The 17759-nt window shown below is 41.6% G+C and overlaps 1 long non-coding RNA gene across 2 annotated transcripts in view; it reads right to left on the bottom strand.

The window, feature by feature from the left end:
* The window catches only part of LOC132392333 (uncharacterized), an 81454-nt gene that overhangs the window by 14497 nt on the left and 49198 nt on the right, over positions 1 to 17759 (bottom strand). Inside the window, exon 3 of one of the 2 annotated variants that reach the window (XR_009511496.1) lies at positions 979 to 1043. The exons of the other annotated variant lie outside the window; for it this stretch is intronic. This is a non-coding gene — a long non-coding RNA (uncharacterized LOC132392333). Of the gene's footprint in view, positions 1 to 978; positions 1044 to 17759 lie in introns of those variants that run through there. 2 annotated transcript variants of the gene reach the window in all.

The raw sequence follows: 17759 nt of genomic DNA, 5'->3' as shown, positions 1-17759 counted from the left end.
AGAAAGATCACCACATAGTCTGAACTGTTATGAACCCCGTAACTGGGTGTCTTACCAGCAAAGATAGAAGTGTCCGTTGGATTCTGGTGATAATATTTTCAACAGTATTTATTAGTAAAAATACACAAAAATAATATCAATGCAAATGTACAGATAATATACATCATCAATACTAAACCTAAAAGTACAGGTAGAATAATAATCAATAAGAAATAAGCTCTATTGTTGTCTAGGGGATAATGAATTGTCTGATGGAAATATAAAGTTCAGTTCAGTTCATGCAGGCTGCGGTAGTTGTTGGTCGCGGTGTTTCAATTGTTGGAGAGAGAGAGAGAACAGTAACAGCTATTGACTTGCCAACTTTCCTTTACGATCTTGATCTGTCGATGTGTTGTTGCTGTGGCCATTCACATATGACCCCTCCGTCCTTCAGCTAGACCGTTCTTCCGTGGTCGACTCATCACCCAGGCAAGGGTGGACACACACACAAGCCCCCACCGGTCTCGTAGCGTCTCTCCTGGTGCGTCTGAGGGATGTTCCCCAGACCTCACTTTTATCCTCACTCACGGGGTCTCAGGTGTCAATCAGGTTGGGGTGATGCAACCCATCAAACCAGCCCACTCTGGTTGCCCCCTCAGGGGTTTCAATGAATAGAACAGTACTCAATAAAAAATCCTTCTCCAAGAGACAATAACAGTAATCAATGGTTCCGTCCCTTGTTTGTTAGGAGGAGACGTTCCACCTTAGCTGTGCCTCTCTCTCATTAATTTTCATGAGCTGTTATCAATAACAACTGCCCTGGCAGAGTCCTGTGTCTCTCTCACTTCCTTGATAACAGCATCGGAATAGTAGTAATTTGCGATTCTCCAAAAGGGGGGGGGGGGCATTGGCGATTTTGTACCCTTCTGCCCATCAGAGTTGTTCATACTTTGTAACAGAACAAAATCACTTCATTGTGAAGATGGAGACATAAGATCCTGCAGATGCTGGAATCTGGAGCCAAACATGGAGCAGCTGGTGGAATTCATTAAGTGGGGCAGCATCTGTGGAGAAAGAAGTATAGTTGATGTTTCAGGTTGAAGACCTTCATCTGGACAAGTCTTCCAATCAGTGTTCCTCGAGCAGCTTTTACTTTTACACTGGGAAAGTAACAGGGCAACAACCTACTGGGGCAGATCTTTTCTGGACCCTCAAAACAATTTTGAGTGGTATACCCCTTTGGATACTACTGGATGGGGACGGGATGATCTATCAGGGCACAGCAGCAGCATCCAGGCCAGTGGCACTGTGCCTAGCTCTGAGGATCAGCCGGGAAGGGTAAGGTTCGGCAGAGTGATAATGATTGAAGACTCAGTAGTTCGAGGGATGGACAGGAGAGTCTGTGTCCAAGAAAAAGACACCAAGATAGTGTACTGCCTCCCAGGTGCGAGGGTCCAGGATATCTCAGAGTGGCTGCAGAGTATTCTCAAGGGAGAGATTGAGTAGTCAGAGGTCATGCTGTATATTGGCACCAATAAAATAGGTAGAAAGGAAAGGAGGTCAAATGCAGAGAATATAGAGGGTTAGAAAAGAGGCTGATGAGTAGGACTTCCAATGTAGTAATCTCCAGATTAATCCCAGTGACACATGCTAGTCAGGGCAGGAATAGGATGATAGAACAGATGAATAAGTGGTTGAGGACAGGTGCAGGGGTCAGGGTTTCAGGTACCTGGATCTTTGGAACCTCTTCTGAGGTGTGGGTGACCTGTACAAGAGGGAAGGTCTGCACTGAAACCGGAGGGAAACAAATATCATGGTTGGTTCGTTAGTGCTACTTGGGAAGGTTTAAAATCATTTGGCAAAGGAACGGTAACCAGAGCACATGTCAGAAAGTGGAGGGATACCAAAAAAGGTAGATGTCAGGGCCAGTAAAACCAGGCAGGAATGAATTAATAGATATGATAGGATGGATAGTTTGAGGTGTGTGCATTTTTATGCCAGGAGTATTATGAGTAAAGGTGACGAACTTAAGAGCATGGATCAGTACATGGAACTATGATGCCGTGGCTTTTACAAAGACCTGGTTATGAGAGGGATAGCAATGGGTGCTTAATGTCCCAGGGTTTTGACATTGTAAAAAAGATAGAGAGGGAGGTAAAAAGGAGGGGGTGGACTTGCACTACTAATCAGGGACAATATCACAGCTGCACTAAAAGGGGACAAAATGGAAGTCTTGCTAATACTGAATCTATATGAGTAGAACTCAAAAATAGGAAGGGTGCAAATGCTCTAATGGGGTTGTACTACAGATCCCCCAATAGCCACCGAGACATTGAGGGACAGAGATGCAGGCAGATTAGGGAAAGGTGTAAAATAATAATAGGGCTATTCTCATGAGGGACCTCATACTTCCCTAATATAAACTGGGATCTTCTTAGTTCAAGTGGATTAGATGGGGCAGAATTTGTTAGGTGCATCCAAGAGGTTTCTTAAATCAATATGTAGATAGCCCAACAAGAGGAGGGACTATAGTGGATCTGATACTTGGTCACGAGCCTAGCCAGTGACTGAATTTTCAGTGAGTGAGCGATTAGGAAACAGTGGCCACAACTCTTTAAGTTCTAACATAGCTTTAGATAAGGATATATATAGACCTTTTCAGGAGAATATTACTAGAAAAGGGCTAATTATGAGAGCATTAGGCAGGAACTAGGGAGAGTGAATTGAGAACGGCTTTTTTGGGCAAGTCAACGTCTAACATGTGGAGGGAGTTTAAAGACCAACTGAGCAGAGCACAGGGCAGGTATGTTCCGGTCAGAAGGAAGAACAGGGATGGCAGGTAAGAGAACCTTGGATGTCGAGGGAGTGAAGAATTCAGTCAAGAAGAAAAAGCAAAAGTTCATAAAGCTTAGGAAGCTAGAATCAAACAGCCCCCTCAGGATTACAAAGCCATAAAAAAAAACTCAAAAAGGGAATTAAGAAAGCCAGAAGAGGCCATGAAATCTTTGACAAGTAGAACTAAAAAGAATCCCAAGTCATTCTAGATATACACCAGGAGCAAAAGGATAACTAGGAACCATTTGATGATAAACAGGGAAATATTTGCTTGAATGTGAAGGATATGGTGAGGTCTTTAATGAGAACTTTACATCAGTATTTATCGAGGAGAAAGACATGAAGGACAGGGAAATCAGCGCAGAATGTATTGCTATGCTATTTTGACAGAAAGGAGGAGATAGTGTTGGGTCTCTTAAAGAGCATTAAAGTGAGATAAGTATCCAGGGCCTGACAGGATATGCCCAGGTTATTGGGAGAGGCAAAAGAAGAGATTGCTGAGGCCTTGACCAATATTTTGTATCCTCTCTAACCACAGGTGAAGTCTCCGAGGAATGGCAAGTAGCTAATATTGTTCCATTGTTTAAGGGAACCAGAGACAATCATGGAAGCTATAGATCGCTGAGTCTCATGTCAGTGGTAGGGAAGTTACTGAAGAGAATTCATAGGGGTAGGATTTATGAGCATTTGGAAGACCATAGCCAAATTATGGAGAGCCTGCATGGCTTTGTACAGGGCAAGCTGTATCATATTAACTTGATAGAGTTTTTTGAATAGGTATCGAGGGTGACGGGCGAAGGTAGAGCTGTGGACATTGTCTACATTGATTTTAGTAAGGTATTTGGCAAGAGCCCTCATGGGAAGCTCATCCAGAAGATTAAGACCCATGGAATCCATGATGAATTGGCCATTTGGAATTAGAATTGGCTTGCCCACAGAAGTCCGAGGATAGTGGTCAAAGGGAGGTCTGTGATTATCGGTGTTCCACAGGGATCTGTACTGGCACCTCTGCTGTTCACGAAATACTGTATACCAGTGACCTGATAGTAAACTTCCCGTGCCTCCTCTCTTATGGTAGTAATAAAAAAAAGAGTTGAGTGATAGGGGTCCTTAATGGTGGATGTCTTTTGAAGATGTTCTCGATGCTGGGGAAGCTAGTGCCCATGATGGAGCTGACCAAGTTTGCAACCCTCAGCAACCTCTTCTGATCCAGTGCAGTCGCCACTCCATATCATGTGCTTACGCAGCCAGCTGGAGTACTCTTTACAGTGCATCTGTAGAAATTTGTCGGAGTCTTTGGCGACATACCAAATCTCTTCAAACTCCTAATGAAATATAGCTGCTCGCATTCCACTGCTAACACCTCAAGGAGAACAGGTGAGTGTTCCTTTCATTTCCCCTTCCTGGACTCCACAATAATTTCCAAAGTCTTACTGATGTTGAGTGCAATGTTGCTGTTGTAACACCACTCAACCAGCTGATCTGTCTCACTCCTGTATGCCTCCTCATCACCATTTGAGATTCTGCCAACAGTTACATCAACAGCAAAGTTTTAGATGGTGTTTGTGCTGTGCCTAGCCACATGGTAGTGGGTGTAGAGAGAATAGAGCAGCAGTTTAAGCTCACATCCTTGAGGTACACCAGTGTTGATTGTCAGTGAGGAGGAGATGTCATTTCTGATCCATGCTGACTGTAGTCTCCCGACAAGGCAGCCAAAATCCAGTTGCAAAGAGTGGTATGGAGACCTAGGTTTTGAGCTTGTTGGTTAGTACAGAGGGTATGATGAAGTTGAATGAAGAGCTGTAATCAATAAACAGCAGCCTGTTATAGGTATTGCTGTTATCCAGGAGGTCCAAGTCCAAGTGGACAGCCTGTGAGGTTTCATCTGCTGTGGACCTATTGTGGTGGTAGGCAAATTGCAGTGGGTCCAGATCCTTGCATAGCTAGGAGTTAATTCTAGCCATGACCGACCTCTCCAAGCACTTCATCACAGGAGATGTGAGTGCAACTGGGAAACACCCATTGGGACCTCTCACCTTGTGCTTCTTGGACACTAGTATGATTGATGCCCTTTTGAAGCTCCGACTTCAGCAGTGAGCACTTGAAGATGACTGAAGATTGCAGAATCTGTGCTGACAGTGTCAGAGGTCAGGATAGAAACCAGCTCAATAGAACTGTCAGGCAGCTGCTTTACTAACTGTGCCTTTGGTAAGTTAAAGATTTACTGGATGTCTATTAGTTTAACAACATATGGCTTACAACAATGGAGACTCTATTCCATTTTTGAAAAACCATGATTACATCTAAAGTAAACAACACTTAAAGAGGTGGCTGTCACTTCAAAGCAGTATTGTTCCAATATCAAGCAACACACACAAAATGCTGGTGGAACACAGCAGGCCAGGTAGCATCTATAGGAAGAAGCACTGTCGATGTTTCGGGCTGAGACCCTTCGTCAGGGCTAACTGAAAGAAAAGGTAGTAAGAGATTTGAAAGCAGGAGGGGGAGGGGGATGGATGAAGCCAAGAGCTGGAAAGGTGATTGGCAAAAGGGATACAGAGCTGGAGAAAAGAAAGGATCATGGGACAAGAAGGTGAAGGGGAGCACCAGAGAGATGGAGAACAGACAAAGAGTGATTGTGAGAGGGGCAGAGAGAGAAAAAAAAGAGGGAAAAAAGGGCCGAATAAATAAATAAAGAAAGAAAGGGGGGGAATGCGGTAAGAAGGGGAGGAGGAGCATTAACAGAAGTTAGAGAAATCGATGTCCATGCCATCAGGTTGGAGGCTACCCAACCGGTATATAAGGTGTTGTTCCTCTAACCTGAGTGTGGCTTCATCTTGACAGTAGAGGAGGCCATGGATAGACATATCAGAATGGGAATGGGACGTGGAATTAAAATGTGTGGCCACTGGGAGATCCTGCTTTTTCTGGTGGACCGAACGTAGGTGTTCCGCGAAACGGTCTCCCAGTCTGCGTCGGGTCTCACCAATATATAAAAGGCCACACCGGGAGCACTGGACGCAGTATACCACACCAGCCGACTCACAGGTGAAGTGTCGCCTCACCTGGAAGGACTGTCTGGGGCCCTGAATGGTGGTGAGGGAGGAAGTGTAAGGGCAGGTGTAGCACTTGTTCTGCTTACAGGATAAGTGCCAGGAGGGAGATCGGTGGGAAGGGACGGGGGGGATGAATGGACAAGGGAGTCACGTAGGGAGCGATCCCTGCGGAAAGCAGATGGGAGGAGAGGGAAAGATCCAGCACCATCAATGCGGATGAATTCACTTTTGTTCCAATATCAACTATTCAGCAAATACCTTTTCTCTTTTTGCTTGTCACTAGTTCTAAAGAAATATTATCAACCACAAGTGCATTCTTCCATCACTCTGTGGAATATATCATGGAAAAATGTCAGGTCATCTACTTTGGTAGATGAATCACACAGCATAGTGTTATTTTAATGGAGAGAGATTCAAACGTGTTTTTGTCAGAGAAATCTGGGTGTCTCTGTCCACCAGTCACTGAGGGTCAGTGTGTAGGTTAATCAAGCAATTACAAAGACTGACTGTACATTGTCCTTTGTGAGTGCAAGGAAAGGGAGATCTTGCTCCACTATGTGAATTCATTTGGAGATCAACTGCATAGATGCAGAGTGAGTATTTCCCCCTACAGAGGCACGTACAAATGGATTGTTTTTTCCAAAGAGTGTTAGAGTGATTCAGTCATCTCATTGCAAAGTTTAACAAATGTCAGATATTAAATGAATTAAAATCTTGTCTTAAATTTGTGTTCCTTAGCTACTGCCCATTCTGTCCTTTTATAAAAACGTATCACATTTTTGCACATGCCTACTTAATTAAAGTACTCCACTCTGGCTCCTCTGAATATCCTCAGAGTCACATAATAATATACTATTATTGATAATATTATTGATACCCTGATAACATACTATTACGTTTCCTCTGTTTGACCTCAAAGACCCTTTTAACTGGTAGCGGTGCAGAAATGGATACGATAACACATGCAAAAAATTACCAATGAAAAATCATACAAATCCAAAACAAAACACACACAAAATGTTGGAGGAGCTCAGCAGGCCAGCCAGCATCTGTGGCTGAGAGTAAAAGGTTGACACTTCAGGCTAAGACCCTTCATCGGGACTGGAAAGAGAGATGAGACATCAGAGTAAGATGGTGGGAGGAGGGGAGGAAGGAGTACAGGGTGGTGGGTGATCGGTGAAACTGGGAGAGGGGGAGGGGTGAAGTAAAGAGCTGTGAAACTGATTAGTGAGAGAGATAAAGGGCTGGGGAAGGGGGAATCTGATAGGAGAAGATAGGAGACCATGGAAGAAAGGTAAGGAAGAGATGAAGTGACAGAGGGAAACAGGAATGGGAAATGGTGAAGGAGAGGGGAGGGGCAATTACCAAAAATTTGAGAAATCGATATTCATGCCATCAGGTTGGAGACTACTCAGATTGATTAGAAAGTGTTGCTCCTCCAACCTGAATGTGGCCTCATCTTGGCAGTAGACGAGGCAATGGACTCACATGTTGGAGTGGAAAGTAGAATTGATAGGGGCAGTTAGTGGGAGATCCCACTTTTTCTGACAGATGGAGCATAGGTGCTCGGTGAAGCAGCCTCCCAATCTATGTCCAGTCTCACTGACATACACGAGACCATATACCCACTCACTATACAGGAGGCAGACAAACCCAGTCAACTCCACCTCTTCTCGCATGCTGGTCCCGCCACCCCAGAGATCAAGCTGATTAACCTTTGTTGCATTACTTCCAAAAGAATGAGCCAATTGCTTCTCTTGTATCTCCCAATTATAGTCCCAAAGCCGGCAAGAAGGTAACATGCACATTCCAAAAACCTTACAAAGCAGGTGTCATCTGCACATTGGTAAATGCTTTGTGATGTGTTCAAATTGTCAGCAAGCAGAATACAGTGCATTATATAATTTCTGTAATTATTCCTCAAAATATATATTAAATAATGCCAAAAATCCTAGAAGAATGAGAGGTCTTATAAAAACATAGAATTCTGAAAGGGATAGATAAGGAAGAGGCAGGGAAGTTATTTCCATTGGTAGGTGAGACTAGAACTAGGGGACGTAGCCCCAAGATCCGGGGGAGTAGATTTAGGACAGAGATGAGAAGGAACTGCTTTTCTCAGAGAGTGGTAAATCTGTGGAATTCTCTGCCCAGTGAAGCAGTGAAGGCTACATCAGTAAACATATTTAAGACAAGATTGGATAGAGTTTTGCATAGTAGGGGAATTAAGGGTTATGGGGAAAAGGCAGGTAGGTGGAGATGAGTCCATGGCCAGATCAGCCGTGATCTTATTGAAAGGTGGAGCAGTCTCAATGGGCCAGATGGCCGGCTTCTGCTCCTATTTCTTACGTTCTCATGAACCCCTTGGTTTCCTTGGCTGTGTAAGTTTGGGGAAATCACTCTCCAGTCCCGCCAAACTCGGATGGCCCTCCCACCCCAAACCCTGGTTTGTGTGGATGCTGTGCAATTTTCTACCCTGTTTCAAATTAGTACCATGAAATAACAGACAGTACACTGCATACGATTAAAGGAATTATACGTATGAATCTTAAGTTAACTAAAGGGTTAATAAGAAAACCGAAAAGAAAAGGGTCCATTTTAATTAAACAGTCATTGGATCTCACCTTGAACTTCTCTGTCACTCATGCACTGTGCCCTCGGTCTACGTGAAAGCTCACACCACCTTTCGAATCAACAAATGGGTCTCCCACTGGATCATGTGCTACAATCGGTTCTCCCCAGTGTCTTCTCTCTCCATCTCCCGCCAAGCAAAAACCCAAGACCAACCTTATATTGTCCCTCACCAAGTAAACCTCCCCCTAATTGGATGACACACATTCCACATCATCCTTTATCTCCAAGCAGGCTGATTGCAGAACAGACTGCTCTTACAGAGCTGCTAAATGAAATACCTACAGCGTAACAGTAAAGATGTGAACCTGGACATTACACTTACGTAAGACAAGATGCTGCAGATGCTGGAAAATTGGAATAAAAAAGAAGTGGCCATGCTGGCATTTTGTGTTTCATTGGGCCAGATTGCACTGATCCCAGGTTACACGTCATGGATGGCAGCCATGTTAATTCCATGCCTGAGGCTCAATGCGCCAGGACAACAAGGCCTCAGGTGGTGGAAATTTAAACCTTGCTCATAGTCCAACCAGACAATCTCCCAGAATCTCACGCCGATAACCGAAAATTTTTGAAGACTGCTGAAAATGGAGGGCAGATCTTAGGGTGATGGCGCCTAACGGCAACTCCCTTGCTCACATCTTCAGAAACAGCTCTATTTCTATCTTTAAAATCTCTTTTTTGCCTTTTCAGGCATCCTTTGAAGACACTGGCCTGGACTTACACGCGGACTTCAGTTTTTGTTGCAATGGGACACGCTCTCAAGGTCTCATGACCAGCCATTTTTTGATATTCTAAGGATGTGGACTAGAAGACTAGTGTGCCTTCAGGGTGCCAAATGTTTGTGGCTCTGGAGAAAGGTGGATTTGAGGTTGGTGCCAGTGCAGAAAACTGATGTGTCATGGGAGCACACAGAAGATCAAAGGCTGCTGGCTGTGTGCCCAGAGACCCAAGATCTTTGGACACAGAGCTTGGAAAAGGCAGCACAACAGACACCATAAATTGGCAAGTTGTTTTGTTATGTCTCCCCCCCCCTCGTTGTGAAATGGGGGCACCTCTTTTTACTTTATTAGGGGGAGAGAGGGAGCCTGTAGTATGGCGAATTACTGGGTGAAGGAGTAGTCTTTGGGGTACTGCAAGTCCGTGTCTTTATTGATGCATTCCTGCATGCTTGAGTGCTCGGTGGGGGAGGGGGGTTGTCGCTTTGCTTTTGCTTATGTGTGGGAAGGTGGAACTGAGGGGGATTTTGGGGTTCTAACATTTAACTGTCATTTATTCTTTGGGGCACTCCCCTGTTTTCATGAATGTTTGCGAAGAAAAAGAATTTCAGGATGTATATTGTACACATTTCTCTGGCACTGAATTGAAACTATTGAATATTTTAAGAAAGTTAATAACTATTACAAGTTTATATTTTAAAATGTATGAAACCGTAAGCAATGAATTAAAGCATAAGTGAATGCTACAATAAGGAAAAATAAACCAATAGTTACCCAAGTTTACCTTGTAAATGAAGGTCATAATTCCATTCAAAAGATAGCACACTTCTAGATTTAATATGATGAGCAAAAGAATGAAAGAGAGGAAAAGAAATCAGCACTGTGCTCATGTGATATAAGATGCAGTGCCTGAAAGAGTTGTGAAAACAGATACAATAGAAATAACTTTCAAAAGGAAATTGAATAAATATTTAATCAGTTGAGTGGATATTATTCAATGGTTTTTGTAAATGCAGGAAAAATGTTGCCATATAAAGCACCTGTAGTCAGCTGAAGCCCTGTGTGTGAATAATGGCATGAAAATAAGGGTTACACTGTCAGTACTCACAATTATTAAACAGCAAATCAAACAGCATTATCGTGCATTCACACCAAAATTTGCTGAGTTCCTATTTGTCCACAAGTAACTCATTTGGCATTCATATATATGCAATTTTATGGAAATTAGCCTCCTTACTAATTAGATAGCCAAGAAACTGATGCGAATAAAATTCAGGTTTGTCCATTCAGCTATAAAAGAATTTTTCATGGTGCGCTAAATTCTTAATTACTATGAATCCACCTCATAAGCTCTGAAAATAACTATTTCAAGGGAGTGTTTTGGTCTTCTTATTTTTAATTTTTGGTGGAATTTCTTAAAGGTAGTCATCAATTCTTTATTAATATCGCTATTTAAATATAGGTGTATATACTAAAAGGTGCCGAGCTGCAAGCATAATTTAGTATTTCATGGGTTTACAATCTGTTGATTGTCTAGCTAGGCGCTATTATTTTAGTTGTTATCCTCAACAAATGAATACAACCATACAATCATGACTTATATTATGTACTCTACTTTCAAACAATAAATCAAATTACATTTCCAGGTCCGTAAACACGTTCTTTTAATGATTTACTTAAATTGTTATTAATTGCTCTTTTTATTTACCACAAAAGCTTTATGGTATTAACAATCCTTTAAAATAATTTTCACTTGTCACTTTCTGTTATTCAAATGATGTAAATATATCAAATGCATTGCAGTCCCTCTCAAGACTTGTTCCATAATGCTTCCATAACTTATCTGGATACAGGGTTACTGATGCACCATCAATAACTCACTCTGAGCCGTAAAGGCGAGATATCGGCTTTTATTGACTGGAAGAAGGAACAAGCAGTGGTTGACCACCATACTACATCCTGGAGACAGAGAGGCCGGACTCAGGCCTCAATTGCCTTTATACAGGGGTCTGTGGGAGGAGCCACAGGAGCAGTCAGCAGGGGGCGTGTCCAGACAGGTATATGTAGTTCACCACAGTTACACCATTCGCTCAATCATCATTCCATGAGTTCTTGATTTATTAAGTTACTCCAGTATCTGAGAACTGGGATTGAGATTTCACTTGAATTTATAATTTCATTTTATAACATGTTATTGATGTTTTAATCTGGAAGTACATTCAGTTCTTGAGAACTTGAAACCACCACTTGATTGAAGGAAGTATTAATAAGCAACAAACAGACATGATTCATTGTTCAATGAGTCATGTTCCAATAATCCTTAATGAGCAGGGCCTTCTTAAGAATATATCACAAAAGTGTGTGATAGGAAAAGAATAAAGAAGAAGGATCAGTATAAAACTTTCTGCGTGTTCAATTCAAGCTAAAAATATCATTCAACCAGCATTACATAATTGCGTCTCACATTTCTTCTTGATTTCAGTGGAACCTTTCAGAATTTTGACAATAACATAATATTTATAAAAATGAGCTTTGGAGTTTTGCAATGGAATGGGAAGCGAACACTGAAAACTTATTGTTCAAGAAATAATGCATCATTTAAGGTAAGAAAATAAGACTTAGAATTATTCATTGAAAATAGCACTTGCACAGCTTTCTTGCTGCTTAGACCCTCGGGGTTCTATCTTTAAACTTGTGCTGGCCATGTATTTCTCAAGCCCATCTATGTCCTTAAGAAGGCCTCTCATCTTCTCAGCAGAGTTCGCTGCTAAGTTCAGAGCTGCAAATGAAGAGTGTAAAATGGCATTGCTCTATTACTTGAATGAAAATGATGCTTTTATAAGAGAGCTGCATTGAAAATTTAATATTTTTTGCATGTTCCGATATTCATTTAAGGTTGGTCCATGCAGTTCAGTTTTTAATCACTGCCCTGTTCATCCTTATAACAAAATAGACCTCAGCTGTGGGAAGATAATTACTGTGCCAAAACACTATAGCTTTCTCATCCAATGAACTTTAAATTCTCTACACATTAATCATTATGTCTGATGTCGAATTCAAGCAAAGCGACAGACAAATCACAATTTTGAAATCATTTTCCACCAGTTCATCTAAAACTTGGAAATTAGTTTTGAGTCAAAATGTACATCTGCCATCCCAAGCATACTGAGTGAAAATAGCAATTATTTTAATATTCACAGGAGCTTGTTAGTTTTGAAATATGATGATTTACGACTAATACATTTAGGTATAGAGAATATCTTTTCAATATTATTCTTCAGCGGACTTAGCAGAGGTCCTGAGGCTATTGATTCAATGAAAAATAATGGCAAAAAAAAGAAAAAGATATATCAACTGAATTAGGAGGAGAGGTAGGCCATGTGACTCCTCAAGACTGCTACAGCATTTGTTCTCTCTGGGTAATTGTTGAGCAGCTACCTGCTTAACAATTACATAATTATGTTCTGGATGCAGAACATAATATCTGTTGATACAGAACTCCAGATGAACCAAAGTAGACTAGATTAATTCCAGTACAAAAGTATTATTTAAAAGAAAAAACAATGAACCAGGTTGTTCCTGTGCTCTCTGAAGTTTAGTAGATCAAGAGGTGATTTTACAGAAAGTATTAGATCCTGGAGGGTTTGAACAAGGTAGGTGTTGAGAAAATGTTTTCCCTGATAGAGGAATCTAGAACTACAGGCTTAGTGTCTGTAGGAGAAGTTTTTAAATTATGAAGAAAAATATCTTCACTCTAAAACTTGAGACTCTTCTCAATTTCTACCCTATGGAAGCATGGGGACAGGAGGGTAATTAAATATGTTCAAAGCTGAGACATATTTTTATGCTTCACAGAATACTATTGTTATGGGGAGTGAACAGAAAGGAGGAGCCATGTTGTTGTTGAATAGTAGCAGGCTCGAGGGGGGGAATGGACTACTTGTGTTCCAATTCCTGATAACATTAAACGTATGATCTTGTAGCCAAAAGAGTAAGTGCTACCACAAGGTACTTCTCTATCATTCAGTAAAAATAATCGCTCATTGAATAGTGAAGTCTGTTTTACTATCTTCTTTCTCCAAAGGTAAGCAAGCATAAATCAACTCAGAGAAAACATTGTTCAAAGCTATGGTCAATATATATTCTATTGACTAAACACTCCTTTGACCAAGTTAAATATTTTAATCCTGTTGATATAAGTAAATTTTGCTATGCTTGACAGGAGTTTGAATGGACTGACAAGCAAGACAAAGCAGAGAGAGTGACTTTTCTACTTCCGGTAAATGCAATGTGCTCATTAGGATGCTTAGTGGGTATAACCTGAAATGATTTAACTAAATGTCAGCAGAAAACAGATCTGCTTGACGTGCGTCACTATGCTTACCAATCTTTTCAATAAACATATGTTGAATTAATGTCACTACTTAGTCTCAGGCAGATGGAGAAAGTCTGAAAGCATTTAATCATAAGGTACACAGACTGCTAGAGCACCCCATTACTTCATAAACACCACTGCATTCCAAGCAGATCTAGTCATTTTCTTCAATGCTATCTCATCTAACAGCACAGGCACAGCATCCTTAGCAATTGTCATAATCCTGCATGCATATGATATCAAAAAATGAACACGTGAAAAATATCTCTCAGAACAGAATCCTGCAAGCTCTATTTAACATGATACCACGGCTAGTATCCATTCTTAATCCATGCTATTCTTTCAGCATGAGCATCGTCCCTGAGGGGTTGAGGCGGGGTGATAGTGAAGGTCATAGAAACAGAGAGAGACACAGCATTGAAACAGGCCCTTCTGCCCACTGAGTCTGCACACGCTATTCAGAGGAAAACTGCCAAGAGATGGGACAAAAATAGGATCATACTACTTGGAAATTTCAATTTCCCGAATGTTTACTGCAGTTGCCTTAAATTACACTAAACGTACAATTTTGTAGTCAAAGAAGTGGGTGCTACCACAAGGTATTTCTCTATCATTCATTAAAAATAATTGCTCATTGAATAGTGAAGTCTGTTTCACTATCTTCTTTCTCCACAGGTAAACAAGCATAAATCAACTCACAGAAAACGTTGTTCAAAGCTATGGTCAATATATATTCCATTGACTAAACACTCCTTTGACCAAGTTAAATATTTTAATCCTCTTAATATAAATAAATTTTGCTATGCTTGACAGGAGTTTGAATGGATTGGGAATGGGGGATTGTTGGTGCAATTTTTGAGGTGTATCCAGGAAAGCTTATTGACACTGTATACAGATAGAGCAACAATGGAAGGAGCATTACTGCACCTCACCCTGGGGAATGTAGCTGATCCAGTGGAGGGACTGGCAGTAAACTTGTCAAGTGGAATGAGTGCCGGTGCTTCCATCTTCTACCCAGATACTTACCCAGCTGTGCATAAGTCTCTTTGCACTGATAGAGAAGTTATCAATAAACAGTAAGAATGAATAAACACATACACATTCAGCCAACTATCCAATGGTTATAAATGCTTTATGAGCTCTCCTGCTGGGATTTCTCGTTGTGCTCCATTGTAATATCTTTTACTGGATCTAAGTTGGTGGGGATGTTTTATATGAAGCCTATGCTCCGAATCTTGCTTCATAAAATTATGGACTTCTAACAACAGGGGGCACTATGATAGCATGATGCCATTACAGCCTGGGATGCTGGAGTTCGGAGTTCAGTTCCGACAGTGTCTGTAAGAAGTTTGTCCGTTCTTCCAGTGAGCATGTGGGTTTCCTCCAGATGCTCCAGTTCCCTCCCACAATCCAAAGATGTACTGCTCAGTAGATTAATTGGTCATTGTATATTGTACTTTGATTAGGCAGTTATAAAGGTGAGTTGCCAGGCAACGTGGCTCATTGAGCCAGAAGGGTCATTTCTGTACTGTATCTCTAAATAAAGAGTGATAACTTGAAATCTCTGCACTATGTAAGGGCTACAAAGAGTTGTGGACACAAGTGAGTCCATCACACGCACAATCTGTCAAGAGGGGCTCCGGAATGGATCAAAACCCGGAACGCGGGCACAATCGTTCTTAAGGAGGTTCTATCTCAAGAAGGTGGAATCAATCACCAAGGATCTCCAGTGTCAGGTGATACACTCTTCTCATCAGGCAGGAGTCATAGAGCCTGAAGTCTCACACCTTCAGGAATGGCTACTTCCCTACAACCATCAGATTCTTGAAGTGACCTACAGAAACCTCACCCCACTTCAGCAATGGAACACTACCGACCTTCTCTTGAACTACCTTGGACTTCTGTCTTATTGTAGTTTTGTTGGTTGCACTTCGGTCTTGTATTTACACACTCTTTTACTCTCCCTTTTCACTGTTTCATATAACTTATTTATATTCTGTATGTTGTCTGTATCTATCTGCTTATGAGGCTGCTGCAAGCAAGCTTTTCATTGCATATAAGTGCCTGTGATAATAAACAACCTGCCTAGACTTGACTTGCACATCAAACTTCTGCCCATGCAGTTCACATTGCCTAGACTGGAAAATTGCAGCTAATGGGAAAGATAGGATTTTTAATGTTTTTTTATCAAATAAAGGGAGCCAAGGAGACGCTTGCCTGGATGAAATTACAAGAAGTCTGGATAGAATAGACACAAGGAACAGATTCGTTCAGCAGCAGCATCAAAAATCAAGGGCAAGTATTTCTTTGTCCTCTCAGGGGAAACTTAACAATTTGGGTCTGCACTCTTTGGTATTTAGAAGAATGAGTGGTGATCTTATTGAAGCATTTAAGATTCTAAGAGGAATGAGGAATGGCTGGGTAGATGTCAAAATGCTTTCACTACTGGGAAAATCTTGAACAAGAGAGCAAGGCTTTTAAATAAAAGACATTTCAAACCAGGGTATTTAGAAACATTTCCTCACATAGAGGGTGGGGAATCTCTGGAATTCTCTGTCCTAGACAACTCTCTCCCCTTCCTTGATCTCTTGACACTTGACATCTTGACACATCTTGGACAAGTCCACTGACTTCCACAGTTACCTTGACTACACTTCTTCTTGCCCTGTCCTGTTCAGTGCTTCCAGTAAGATGACGGCATGCACAGTTGTAGCAGCTCCTCTGAGCCCAAACAAAGGAATGGTTGTTCATCCTTTGTGCCTTTTGTGCGATCGCAAGACATGGCAGGATATTGAGAACATCATTGGCGGGTTGCTCAACGGCAGTGAAGTTGGACTTGTTCCACATCGTATTGCCGGCAGCTACAGCCACCCTGAGAGGAAGGTGTCAGAGGCAACACATGTAGCCAGGGCACACTCTAACAAACGGTGCAAACTATTATCTTGGAATTTTTTATTGTGATCGCAAGACTTTGTTGGACATTGTTAATGTAGGATACTGCAAGTTCGCTTCACTGGGACATTGAAAAGACCGATAACAGGGAGCTGCATGGCCTCACTTCTTGCACGGACCAGTCCCTTGTGTTGCAGGGTCACCGGATGACACTGCTCAGGGAATGTGATAACTGAGCTGGTATGGGAAAGAGCTGGAGTTTGTTCCTGGTTGGGTACTGCACTGCAGTGTTCACTCAGTGGAAGATGAGTTGGATTGTATTTTTCAGCAGGTGCATGAGCACGTAATGAGGACTGATGCACCATCAGTCTTCAGGCAATGACACTCAGAGACCTGGGCTATATATGAGAGGTGATTGATAAGTTTGTGGCCTAAGGGAGAAGGGGTCAACTTTAGAAAACCTAGCACATTTATTTTTTAACTTAGTTCCCTCCTACCTTTACACACTTAGTCTAACAGTCATGGAGCATATGGATCTTGGACCTCCAATGTCCACAGATGAGTGATTGATAAGTTCATGGCCTAAGGTAGAAGGAGGTGAGTTATACTTTTTGAGTGATTATGCAGAAAGTTTGAAGTTAATAACTCATCTCCTTAGGCCACAAACTTATCAGTCACCCCTCGTATGTATCTGTGTATATCTTCTCTGCCTGTGTGTTTACGGCCATCGTAACTACAGTACCTGCACAAGTATTCAGACCCTCAACACTTTGTTCACATAAATGAGTATTACAACCAGGGAGTTTGATCAATTTAACTGAGAATTTTTATTTATGAATCACATACTCCATTTTTTCGTAAAAACAAGGAAAATTGCAAAGCATGAAAAACCAAAAATTCAAAAACTTAAGTATCAGCAGTTCAAAAGTATTAGTTTCCCTTTGCTCAGAACTTAGTTCCACTCCTTGCATTTTTTTTTGGATATGTCTCTATTAGCTTTGCACAAAGTGATGGAATAATATTTGCCTATTCCTCTTTGCAAAATTGCTCAAGCATTACCAGGTAAGTTGGCAAGTGGTGGTGGACAGCAATCTTGAGGTCTTGCCAGAGATGTTCGATGGGGTTAAGGTCAGGGCCCTGACTGGCCACTCAGGGATATCAATTCTCTTCATTTGAAGCCACCCCATGGTTGCTCTGGCAGTGTGCTTTGGGTCAGTGTCTGGCTGAAAGACAAACTTTCTGGCAGAGGCTAATAGGTTTTTATCCAGGATCTCT

Source organism: Hypanus sabinus, chromosome 4 (assembly GCF_030144855.1).
Source record: "Hypanus sabinus isolate sHypSab1 chromosome 4, sHypSab1.hap1, whole genome shotgun sequence".
In the NCBI taxonomy this organism is placed as follows: domain Eukaryota; kingdom Metazoa; phylum Chordata; class Chondrichthyes; order Myliobatiformes; family Dasyatidae; genus Hypanus; species Hypanus sabinus.
Note: the sequence above shows the minus strand (reverse complement) of the source record. Positions and strands in the feature narration are given on the sequence as shown.